A 12,719-nucleotide genomic window follows, 5' to 3' on the forward strand; every position below is an offset into this window, starting at 1 on the left:
GTTCAAATCCCAATCGGTCCACTCAGCCTTTCATCCATCTGAGGTTGATAAAACTAGTACCACTGAGTTGGGTAACACTGAACATCTGTTATTCAGCACTGCAACTGCAAGGGCCTGTGTTTGATCTCATGGTCACAGGTTCAAATCCCAATCGGTACACTCAGCCTTTCATCCATCTGAGGTTGATAAAACTAGTACCACTGAGTTGGGCAACACTGAACATCTGTTATTCAGCACCAAGATGCCTCTGGGTGAATGTGCGCTTTACAAATGCACGTTATGTTACCATTTGTCTGCCACCATTTTGCCTTTTTATATTTAAATATACAAATTTAACATGAGAGAAATACAAAGATAACTATTTAGCAACCTATATTGTCCCTTAATATTGCTCTTAAGTTATTGAAGGTAGCATAACTAAACACAGAGAATTACAAACTCCTTAAGGTGAAGAAAAGAGGTTATTTTTAACATTTACAGCCTCGGTTCAGTACATTCAATAAATTAATCTATATAGTAATACAGCTACCATCCTAGGACCATTAATAAAGAGTATAAATACGGACAAAGTGGGCACTAGGAATGTATATCTTAAGCTATAACATTTGTTTAACAAATTCACTCCAGAATTTAATAGCATTTCAGGGATCAATCGAGACGTGCTATCCAGGCACAGGCTTGGCCATTATAAATTGGCTTGTCAAAGTGGCCTGTGCAATCTCAATGACTTGGGAGATTGCTTAGTAAAGGCATTCTTGTATGCACTGTGTACAGTGTGCCCCCGTTCTGGAAATTAGGCATGTGCAGCAGTAGCTGGGGAATCTTGGAGAGAGTGTCTACATATGGGTTGCCCGGCATCGCCAAGAGGTGTCAGTTTGCAGCCAAGAAGGGGGCCATGGCACAGTGGTATGAGATTTCAGGGTGATAGTGTGTGGGTGTGCATGTGGGTGTCTTACATCCTCCCTTTCTGTATCCTCATGCTTAATGAGAGAGGAAATGTTACCTAGTAATTTCTCAGAGAATGGGAATAATATAAAGGAAGAGGACAGCATCTTCTCATTTCAGGTGGTGCTCACATAACCATCCACGCATCAAATGAATCTTAGCCTTCCAAAATAGTACCCAACAGTGCACAGGATATTTGCTTCATGCCACCCATGTGCAGCTGGATCAAGTATTAATGCAACATACAACTTTCCTTTACAACAGAGTATAATGTAAAGAAGATGCAGCAATAGAATGGGAGAACTGATATATATCTGGCACCAAAGATTTGGAATAGTTTCCTCCTTCTTCCCTCTACTAGGTATGACAAATCCCATTCACAAGTAATCTGTCATACAGTAGGTGCCTAATAAGGTAACATTGTGAATACCAAGGTGGGTATGTGGCCAATAATTTTAAAATATTAAAATCTAAATACCATACTCAGTGGGTGATTGACACATTGTGCATTTGGATGTTCCTTACTGTTAATACTGCATATTTGCAAAGCTGAAGGGTTTCCGATATCCAGGCCCTTCCTGAAATTCTTTCTTTTCTTTTGGATGCATTCTATTTGGACTAAAAGAAGACAAATAGAAACTGTGCACCTCCACATCCATTCCTCGTGCACTGCAGCCCTTCGCAAATTCTCATTTTAGGGTGGGGAGCCAGGTTGATCAGTGCCCCTAAGCTCTGCATACTTTTTCAAAGTTCTGACTTCTTCAGTCCAGCAGTGTACACAGGCACCAGGACAAAATTTGTGGGCCACTGGAAGTAACATGCAGACAAAAAGAAGACCCCGATTAGTGGTAAGTATGCGGCCCATAGATTCACACCTTGAGGTAAAACATATTTTGTCTCAATCTTGTTGACATTTACAGTAATCTGAAGCATTGATTTACTCCGACAGGTTTATTTACTTTCAAGAGAGCATCTTCTCAAGCTGTGTTACTCAAAACTTCTCCAACAACATGTGAATCCCAACCTTTCCAACCAAAGAATCTTCCTCAATCAAATCAAGAAAAGTTGATCACTTCTGTGGCGCAAGTGGGATGTTCCAATCTTAACACAATGCAACATGGCAACCCTAAGGGAAATGACTGTCTAGGAACCTTGTGGTCTACTTGAGAATTGAGAGTAGCATCCAGAGGAGCAGAGACACAATACTCTGACTCTAGTGGAGGAGAGTACAGAACCTTTAATCCTGTTAGAAGAGCTTCAGCTGCCCACAGGAGAAGCAGGAAAATGCCCTTGTCTACAGGGGTTAATTGTACTGCGGTTTCCTTTCCTATGTATACAGCCTGTAGCTGCACCACCAGAAGAGCAGAGGGACCATGTCGAGCTCTTTATAAAAAGGTCAGGTAGGGACAGTATCAGCAATAGGATCAGAGACAACACCCCGCTCCATGGAAGAGGAATGTGTTGTTCTGTTCTGTGTGAGGTTTAAATGGAAGCCGGAGGAACTCCACCCATTCTGTAACTGAGACAGCATGTGGTCTTCTAGGACTATATGTCTCCTGCAAGTGCCTGGGAAAGGCAGATAAGAGCAGGGAAAAAGAAGACTGCAGAGGATGTAGTGTGTCACCAGCAGAGCCATGGAGGAGCTGGTTGACTCAGGCAGATGAAAGATGTCGAAGGGCCGCCCTAATGGAATCAAAAATGCCAAAATGTGATTGCGGGGAGAAAGAAGATGGACAAGGAGGGGTCAGTGTAACCGCTAGAGACAAGTAATGAATACAGACTACATGGATGAAGAGGCAGGGGCAATTGAGATGGGATAATTGAAAATAATGAGGCCCTGGTGGAGACTGTTAACATTAGGACAAAACAGATCATTGGCATGGAGGGACCAGTGTAGTTTGGGAGCCCTAATGGAGTGCAGATTGTTGAACGTGGCAGATAAGGGAGAGGTGCCTTTACAGCTCAGTGCAATCATACAGGTCTAGAAAGTGACTAGTTTTGCGAGACAAAGGGGAGGTTCATGTTGAGAGTCAGTGCAATCACTACAGCCCTAGGTGTGACATTTCGACAGTCGAATGAAACAGGCAAGGGCACGGAGGTAGATCCATGGTAAAAAGAGACTAGGGAAGGTCCCTGACTCTAGGCTAGGAAAGAAGCAAAGATACCGGACTCTAGACTAGGAAAGAAGCAAAGGTCCCTGACTCTAGGCTAGGAAAGAAGTAATCAGGTCTTTAAGGGCTCACTGTGAGCAGCAGAGCTCTAGTATGATGTAGATTGTCAAGGGGAATAGAGAGGGACCTTGGAGTGGTTTGTGAGGAAACAAGTAGGGGCATGAGGAAGGACCCCCTCTAACTTTCGGAGCCCAGTGGAGATTGCTTGCACTAGGAAAAAAAGGCTATGGCTTGAAGGGTACCCTGTAATCACCCAAGCTATAGCATAGTGGGTATGATTGACTCCAGCAAATATCAGGGAGGGTTTGTTTGCATAATGTAGAGTAATAGTGTCCAAGAGAGGCACCAGCCATTAAAAAGGGCCGAATGTAACAATATGGTCATGGGAAAGGAGACTGATGAAGTGCCATTTTAGGTACCAAAACACATCCCTTATAGGTCATTGTCCCCGTGGAAGTCTTGTAGTGAGTCAAAGTCTAGACATAAGCGCAAGGCGGTCAGGCAGAACCGAACCCCATCTCTACTCAAAATCTAGCAAGAATCCACAAGGGCAACAAGCCCAAGATTGCACGGGACGTTGCCAAAATCTGACCCAATCCCAGCAAATTCCTTGAGCTGTTATAATCCTTCAAAGATGTCGTGCTACAGATCTCAATATTCCAGCTTCCTCCGTGCACCTACAGGCCCCATGGAATGACAGGGATCTCATATTGGACTTCAGGTGGGGAATTCACCCTCAATGCCACTGGCCCTGCTCAGGACCTGCTGTGTAACCCTAGCACTATTCCTGGGTTCTACACTGGCACCAAAATGCATGCTGGTTCCTTCCCTGCTAACACCAAATCAACTGGCTCAGGATTTGGTCCAGATGCCAGTCTCTGACCCCCAAACCTAAAGTGGCCCGCTCCAGGCCCAGGTTGTGCTAGGAAATAACAAAGGTGCAACTGTTTGTTATGCCACCTAATACATCTATACCTCTGCAATGACACCAGTACTATCAGATACTTGAGGTCCTTCCAACTCTGGACCAAGGAATTGCAGAACATGTATTTCCATAAGCCAGTCCTGCAGATATATCTGTGATTCAAGGTAGGCCAAGAACACTTTTCAATTTACTTAGCTCCCTTTCGGACTCACCTCTGCCTCTTGGATGTTCATTAAAGTACTGGTTAGGGATTCACACATTTACACACCTCAATGACTGGGTCCTACAGGTAGGCTTTGCCGCAGTCAAACACCACCTCCGGCTATACTCCGGAACTCCTTGGGATTTTCAATGAGCGAAAACGCCACTTTTCCCCACACAGAAAATTCCCTTCATTGGTACTGATGTAGTGACTTTCAACGCCTTCCTGCCACCAAAGCGACCCCAGTTGATTTTAGTGGAATCTCAGACCCCAGGAAGCCCAGCATTAGCAATGCCTCTCCAACTTCGTTTAGATATTGAGAGAGAGAGTACAGGATATTTGGCTGACTTATGGTTAGAAATTGAATGCTTTTGACTTGCCAAATGAGGGGGATTTCATCCATGCAGCTGCCAGAATCCTTTGCACAAATAAGTTGCCTGGTACACAGCCCAACATACTCCATCTGAGCCAGGTGTTCAGATGTTCTTTTGTTTGTACCTTGCAGTGGCACAGTAAAAGCTTATTTAATGACCCTTTTGGCCTTCGTGTATTTGGTGAACCAACAGTCTTTAATTTACTGGTTGTGATGCGTTTTATAAAAGATTTGGCTCATGCTTCCCCTGGAGCCACTTGTTACACCCCAATGGGATTTGGGCTTAGTCTTGACATTTCCTATGTACATGTCCTTTGAGATTATGCACAGCTGTTCCTTCAGGCCTTTAACACTTAAACCAGTCTATCTTGTTGCAATTACGACTGCATAATGTGTGAGTGCAGTTCAAAATACAGAAAGATTACTTTCCCATTATTTTCAGTACTTGGTGATATGCTGAGATATCATATACTAGAGTTGGTCACTTACAGTTAAGTACGACAATTCGTAGGTTAAAGCATAGTTACTTTCTTTTCATACAAAACAGTAAGTCAACAGACATTTTTTAGGAACAAAACTTGTAACATTGGTTCCTATGGCAACATTTTTTTTTAAATGGTTTACAGTTAACTAAATGACTTACATGTTTGAGTTTCAGGGGTTAGGACCAAGATTCCCTAAGGTCCAGGTAAACACTCAAATTGCACCACCAGTGGCACTGGGGCGGCCGGGTGCAGAGTGCAAGGGCCCACTGTTAGCCAAAGGGGCCAAGGGGCCTTCGCTTAGGGACTGCAGGCAAGCAGGCAAGTCGGGTGTGGGAGCAAAGCTCCTGGGGGTTAAGGTCAGCACTGCAGGGGCCAAGGACGAGCACAGGAACTGCACCACCAGCGGCACTTGGGCGGCCGGGTGCAGGGTGCAAAGAGGATGTGGGGGACCCTGTGCTTTTCAGTGGAGACCTTCGGTTTTGCAAAGCTGCTGCAGGCTCGGCAAGGGAGACCTACTGAAGGAGACTACCAGCTGGACAGGTGTGTTGGAATCTAGGGGGATGTATTGACACCATTGGTTAGGCCACCCAAGGCCATGGGGTGTCGGGTGCAAGGGTGTCTTCTGTCGTCTGTTTTTTTGTTTTTTTTTACCAGCTCAGGTTGCAGTCGGGGGGGACCCTACAAGTTGAGGCTGCAGGCGTCGTTTGAAGGCTTGAGGGAGGTTGTGATCACAAGTCAGGATAGATGGGGAGACATCCTTGTGGTTTTGGGCCTCTCAAACTCGGGCGTTGGGTGCAGAGTAGTGCAGAATAGCAGTCTCGCCGGAATCCGGATTTTGGAGGTAAGCCATTGTTTGAGCAAATCCAGTGCTCACAGAAGACATTCGGTAAGATGGTTGCAGGGCAGGTCCTCCAGGTTCTGGGTGTTGCTAGCTGCTGCACTCGCCAGTGTTCTTGCTGTAGGTAGGTCGTAGACGGGACAGGCCGGTAGGGCTGAGGCCAAAGCAGTTGGTGTCCTTTTCTTCTTCCTTGGTCAGCATGGCTCTTCGGTCCTTCCTGGAGTCTGAGGAGGCAAGGGTCAGGGTGTCCCCTAAATACTAGATTTAGAGGTGTTAAAGTGGTGAGCAGTTCGGGGTGAATCTATCTCGTGATCCCGCAGTCTTTTTCCCCGCAGGGAATCACAACGCGGTCGTTACAACGACCACGTTGTGATTCCGCATACCATTACTCCGCAAGTCTGAACAACGACTTGCGCAGGGGGGCGCTGGATGTTGGAATAGTATAATTTACTATTCCAACTCAAGTCTTTGCGGACACATTCTCCCCCCCCCAACCCCCCCCCCCCCCCAAGTCGTTGTTCCGACTTGCGGAGTAATGGTATGCGGAGTAATGGTATGCGGTCATTGTAATGACCGCGTTGTGATTCCTTGAGGGGACAAAGTTTCACGGTAAACGTTGTTTACCATTCGGGGCCAATAGGTCCCTTCCTTGGGGTGACTATACCTCCTATTACACCACCCTCCAGTGGGAGGAGGCATGAGCCTCTTCCAAATTGGCTGTGTCCTCTCATCATCAAGATGGAGGGGACTGAGATGTGTGCTTCACCTCGCCTCCCCAACTCAGGGGTTGGGATGGCAAAGGTGGGCACATCTCTCTTCCTAGCTTGGTTTTCCCATAGATTCTCCCATCCAAAGTGGGGGCCAGAACCGGTAGAGCCAGTTGCAGGGGGCAGCTTCCAAAGGTGACTGGCCTTTGAAGCTTCCCCTTTCATGGACCCAGCCCATCCTGGGGAGGAGGCATGACACCTCTGCCCAGGATGGGCTTTGTTTCTGGACCCAGAGAGCGGAGGGGGTCCAGAAACCTGTCTGGTGGTGGAAAATGGCGGGCGGCCATTCAGGCACCACACTAGGGCTGGTTGATTTTCAGGGGGCATCTCTAAGATACCCTCTGAGTGCATTTTACATAAAATCCAACATTGGCATCAGTGTGGGTTTAATGTGCTGATACGTTTGCTACCAAACTTCTTAATGTTTAGTAAAGCCATTATGGAGCTTTGGAGTTCTTAATGACCAAATCCCAGACCATATACTCTTTATGGATTTACTACACTTACAATGTCTAAGAATGGTCTTAGACACTGTAGGGGTACAAGGCTCATGCAACTCTACCCTCACCTTAGGGCTAGTGCACCCTGCTAGAGTGGTGACTTACCTAGACCTCAGGCAGTGGGTTCCAGGCATGGCACACAGTGATGTGTGCCATGTCGACTTCACTTTTCTCTGCATCAAAACACACCGCCTACCAAGGCAGTGTGTGGGTTTTAAGCTACAGGGCCTCTAAGGGCGGCACAAAAATGCTGCAGCCCTTAGAGGGCTTCCCTGGTCACAGTGCACTTGGTACCTTTTACAAAGGGCTTACCTGTGGTCAGAAATGTGCCAACTGTGCTTTCAAAGGTACAGTCTTGGGAAAGAACACAGGCTCTGGGAACCTGATTAGCAGGGACCCAGGGCACATCAAGTCAGGTTGCATCAGATCTCAGCCAAAATGTGGTGGGGTAACCATGCAAAAAGAGGCACTTTCCTACACTCTGTACAATGTTCTTTCGTCAATTCCTTTGGCCCTTGTTCTGGCTAAACCACAGAACATTGAAGATGCTCTGCTTTCTGATCAGTTGGTGGTGGATGAGGGGTAGCCATCAATCTGCTAAGTAGATGGGTATTGGGTTTGGTTGTCGTACCGTTCTCTTAAGACTCAGTCTTATGATTCACTGGGTTTCTGTTATTTTTTTTAGGAATTTTTTTCATGCCTTTGTTATTTTTTTAAATTGTATATGACTTGTAGTACTTGTTACAATGGTAAAATATTGGAACACTCAGATTTTGCAGTTTGCAAAACTGTCAGGAGGTAAAAATCTTCTGCTACCACCTGCTTCGCTCATGTTTACGAATTTGAATCTACGGAAAACCTGAAACAAAAACAATATCGAAATAAATTATCAATATGATGGATAAAGCACATTATAGAGCTGCCATTTTGAAAAATGATGGCAGGGTTGCTCTAAAGAGTGATTTCTGTTTCTAGAAGACTACTTGACCCCCAAAACCAATGTTTTAATACTAAAATTAAGTAAATAGGTCTTATGGTTCCTGAAATATTACATCATCACTGCAACACAGCCACCATTTTAAAAATGTCATCCAGAAAAATTTGGCCCGGATTAGCAATGTCTACCCAAGCTAAATTACTTCTCTAATGATACACAAATAAAAAATCTCTGGGCAACCATTTTTTATGGCGGTATATGAAGGGGCCCGGACTTTAATGGATTTATGACTTCAAATTTTTCCCTTTCAACATTCCTAAAGTACAGAGACTGAATATGCCAAAGCTTAGATACATGATAATGATAAGTGACACTCCACCATTCTATAGCAAAACCTCTACCTACCCTGCCTAATCCCTCTAACTTACTGTGCAATAGAGAGTAATTTAGGGTTCCTTTCCTGACTGCCAAGCAAACACATTTGTTGGAAATAGTTTGTGGCAGTGGTCAAGGCCAGGGAGTAAAGTAGGACTAAGTGCCCGATTTCAAGTTTTGTGGATGGGATACTCTGGGATGAACGTGACAAATGCAATCTATACATCTTGTTCCCTTTTCTGTGCTGCAGTGCATCTTTTTTCCCATTATCTACTTACAGCAGACAGGGTATCCGCATTTTATACGAGACATGTGTGACGTACCATCATTATTATTCACCTGCCTCTTTACAGTGAGGGTAGAATTGAAAGGCATTTGAAGAAGAGCAGGGCCTTTGGAATTAAGATAAGATACATCTCCATTAAAGCTGCCCCAGCTGCAGACTACAGAGAGCTTGCTAGTATGCCTGCATTAATTTAGCACAGGAACACTTGCACTCCGTAGTGCATAATACCTTTCTCATTAATGAGAGGAAATTTTTATTTTCCACACAGTGTCTGTTTACTTTTTTACTAGGAAATCAGTTAAAAGGAAAATAACAGATTTTTTAAATCTGGTGTGCTGTTAGTCTGCCTTAATTGGTTTCAGGCAGACATTGCTTTTATGTGAGGCATTTGTGGATAAAATATATCACTGTGATTAGTAATCACAACAATTTCCAGTGACCCAAAGGGGCCTGCAATGTACTGCTACTGTGCCACTATGATTTTAAACAAGTGTTTGCAAAGAGCACTGTTTACAATTTGTCTTTTCTTCTTGATAGCTACTACTGCAGGACCACCCAGATGCCAGGACAGTGCAGCCCAGCTGCGGCAGCAGAGGTTGGAGGCCAACCGTCTAGAATATTAACGGCCGGTGGCTCCAGAGAAAGAGGAGAAGGAGCCTGAGACATCTTCCGCTTCCCCGGGCCCCAGTTCCTACAGCCAGTAGCCAAGTACCTCGAGCCTCCCTGCAACATTGCCACTGCCGGCTGCAGCAGCCTGTCCAACAACCACTACTGTCACGCCCACCCGCTCAGACTGCCATTTTCAGCACAGTGCCCTGAAGCAATCGGCGCACCTGGGCCGTAGGATGGCACACATGGAGAAAAAGCTTGATTAGCTCGGGACCCGCTTGAAGAAACCCTCTTCTAGCTCTTCTTTACTTTTTATTTTGGTGCAAGAGACTTTTGTTGTGGGAGGAGATGGTGGGGATTGGGGAGGAAGCTGGGAGTTACTTTGGACTTTGAGTTTACTTTGGAAATTGGTTGGAGATGGGGGGATTTTTTCGGAGAGAGGGGTTGTTGAGGGTAGAGAGGGTGGGATTTTATTCTCAAAAACAAGTAAAGGGAAAAGGTATTGTACATTGCCTTTTTTTGTGTTTTACTTTTCACTGCTGGGTATTTTAAGCAGCCTATTTTTTAATCTTTCTTATCACCGTATAAGCATACCAGTTATTTGTAGTTAGTTATACCCATATCAAACTGCCCCCTGTAACTATAATATTGACCATTAGGGAGTAGGATTTGCTGCCATTGCCTATATTGCCTACAACAACCTAGATAAACAGGGAAGGAAAGTAAAATCTCAATAGAAGCTCCTTATTTTCTAACTAAACTAGTTCAATGCACTCAATAGTTCTTCTAACTGAATAGATAAACCAATGGCTGATACCTCTTTATAGCTTCCAAAACTAACTGCAGGGTTACCCAAGGTGCCTTTTTATTGGTGGTGGTAGTAGTAGAAGGCTAGTACACTAACAGGGAAGGCATCACAACAAGCGAGGGCCCACTCCTACCTAGGTGAGTTCCATCTGTAGGATTAACAAAAAGGATTATCCATCACAGGCAACTAAATGGAAAAAAGAACAGAGTTAATGTGTTACATATTTATATCATAGCTTTACACAGACTGAGACCAAACTAATACTACCATGACACAACAAAGAAAAGAATACCTGATATTATAACAAAAACAAGCAATAGTAGCTTCTCAGGAGCAATGGGGAGCTACTTAATTAAATCTAAAGTTACGAAATCATTGAGTCAGAAAAGTGGACTCAGTCAGGAGTGGAGTCCAGTGGAGAGGAGAACATGGCAGCAGCTTGCTGAGCTGCCGCTGCACGCAGAGGTCCCGTTCGCCTCTATGCCTTCTTGCTGGTTTTAGAAAGGATTTTCTTTTCCGGTCCGATGTGTTGAGCTGCCCCGCTTGCCTCGTCTAATTTCTGCTGGTTTCATCGTTCCAATCGCGCCTCGCCGCGGATGTGTTTTGGACCCAGCCTCGGTCCCAGCCCAGTTTCGGCTTCCCGTCCGTCGCGGTGGGAGGCGGCAGCAATGGATTCGGAGGGGCCGCAGAGCAGCGGCTCGCGGTCTCCTCCGGGTCAACTGGGGAAGAGGCAGCACTAGTTGTGGAGCCATGTTCCAAGGCGCTTCTGGAAGCGACAGGGGTGGCGAGGAGGAAACCCCCAGAGTGCGTTTGCAGGGGGAACCAGAGTCTCCTGAGTCCCAGGGGCAGGTGCCGGAGCAGGCTCAGGCTCAAGATGGTTTCGCGGTCTGCGGGGGTCCCCAGCTTCAGTCCCAGGTAGGACGCGCTGCTGAGGAGAGACATTCAGAGAATACATAGAGATCCTTTTAGAAGGAACCCGAACAGACCCAAACCAAGGAAGATCCTTATAAACTTTCATACTTAGTCGCTGAAGGAGAAAATTCTTAATCTCTCAAGTATAAGTCGCTGAAGGCAAAAAACTTTTTATTTCAAATTCGATCAGACCTGGCTCGAGCAACGCTAGACAGGAAATGGAAGCTGGGTAGGAAGCTGGAGGATTTTAAGAGGCTAGGGGCCGTGGCCTAACTTAAATTTCCCGCCTCGCTGAGGATTATGTTTAAAAATAAAATGCATAACGTGAGATCAGTGCAGGAGGCAGAGGAATTGCTTGCCAATATGGAGAAGGGTGAGGCTTAGTGAGTTGGTCAGGGATCCCCTTCTGTGTGCCTCTTTTGGCTTCCCTAGTTTTCCCTAAGCTTACTCCTTCTAGCTTACAGGAAATATCAGATTGTTCGAAGGTTGAGTTGCTTAGTGGTTGAGTAGCACCAGCAAAGGGCCGCATAGGAGACGGTTTGGAGCATGAGTATGGGAGGCAGAACAGCAGCAGAATGATTGGGCATGGCTCAGCGGGGAATCTGGAGTGGCATATTTACTGTTATGGTTAGACAAAGTTAGAGTTTGCATATTAAAAAATTAAAAAATGGGGAAACCGTTTATATAGCAAAAAAATATATATATACACATAATATGGGTTAAAAGGGGAAAATTTACATTTTTTAGGCCAATATAACCTTTCACCCCCTTCTCATTTGGTTGCAGTTCAGTTAGGATAGGATAGGTTTTTCCCTTTTATCTTAGTATTTTTTGCTTTTTTCCTTTTCGTAAGGAAGGAGAAGGGTGGGCGGGTACCTCCGGGGTCCAACTATCTGGACTCCATCTGTCCGGATGATTGGGGTCAGGGTTCCTCAAGGGTGGGGGGTGAGTTGGCAGGGGCACAAGGGGTGGGGGTGGGTGCAGCAGGCGGAAAAAATAAAAATAATCCTCATTCCCACTATTTTTGATGTCACCAATTTTAACTTGAATGATTAGGGCGCTGGAATGGTGACGATCTGGGTGCTGATGCTGGTGTTTCAATTTTTTTTTTTATGGATAGGCGAAGTTCCTAGCCACCATGAGCTCTATCAAGATTCTTTCCTGGAACGTCAACGGCCTGCGCACTAGACTGAGAAGAGACAAGATTATACAATATTTACGGGATTCTCCTGCGCAGGTCGTTGTCCGCCAGGAAACCCATCTACTTGAGGAAGAGACAACCTCTCTTTTCAAACGCCTAATTTGGGTTGGCTCGTATGCATGCACTAGTCAGTCAGCAAATATTAGAGGGGTCTTAATTTTATTTAAGAAATCAGCCAGGGCTCAGATCTTATCTCAGCTAGGTGGGTCCCTGTTTAAAGTTGTTATAATGGAGACCTTGCTCACCTTGGTTGGATATTATGGTCCCAATCACGATGACCCCTCTAGTCTTAAGTTTATTTTCTCTCTTTTGCTAGACTTCCTGGAACCGATGGTTCTGGCAGGAGATTTTAATATCGTTTTGAATCCTGCACTGGATAAAACTA

General features: G+C 45.3%; 1 long non-coding RNA gene across 1 annotated transcript in view; it reads right to left on the reverse strand.

Annotated features, from left to right (window-relative positions):
* The window catches only part of LOC146833230 (uncharacterized), a 43,062-nt gene extending 41,491 nt beyond the window's left edge, over positions 1 to 1,571 (reverse strand). Inside the window, exon 1 of the long non-coding RNA XR_014960545.1 lies at positions 1,471 to 1,571. This is a non-coding gene — a long non-coding RNA (uncharacterized LOC146833230). The remainder of the gene's footprint in view (positions 1 to 1,470) is intronic.
* Between the last annotated feature and the right edge of the window lie 11,148 nt (positions 1,572 to 12,719).

This window comes from Triturus cristatus, chromosome 4_2 (genome assembly GCF_964204655.1).
Source record: "Triturus cristatus chromosome 4_2, aTriCri1.1, whole genome shotgun sequence".
Lineage (NCBI taxonomy): Eukaryota > Metazoa > Chordata > Amphibia > Caudata > Salamandridae > Triturus > Triturus cristatus.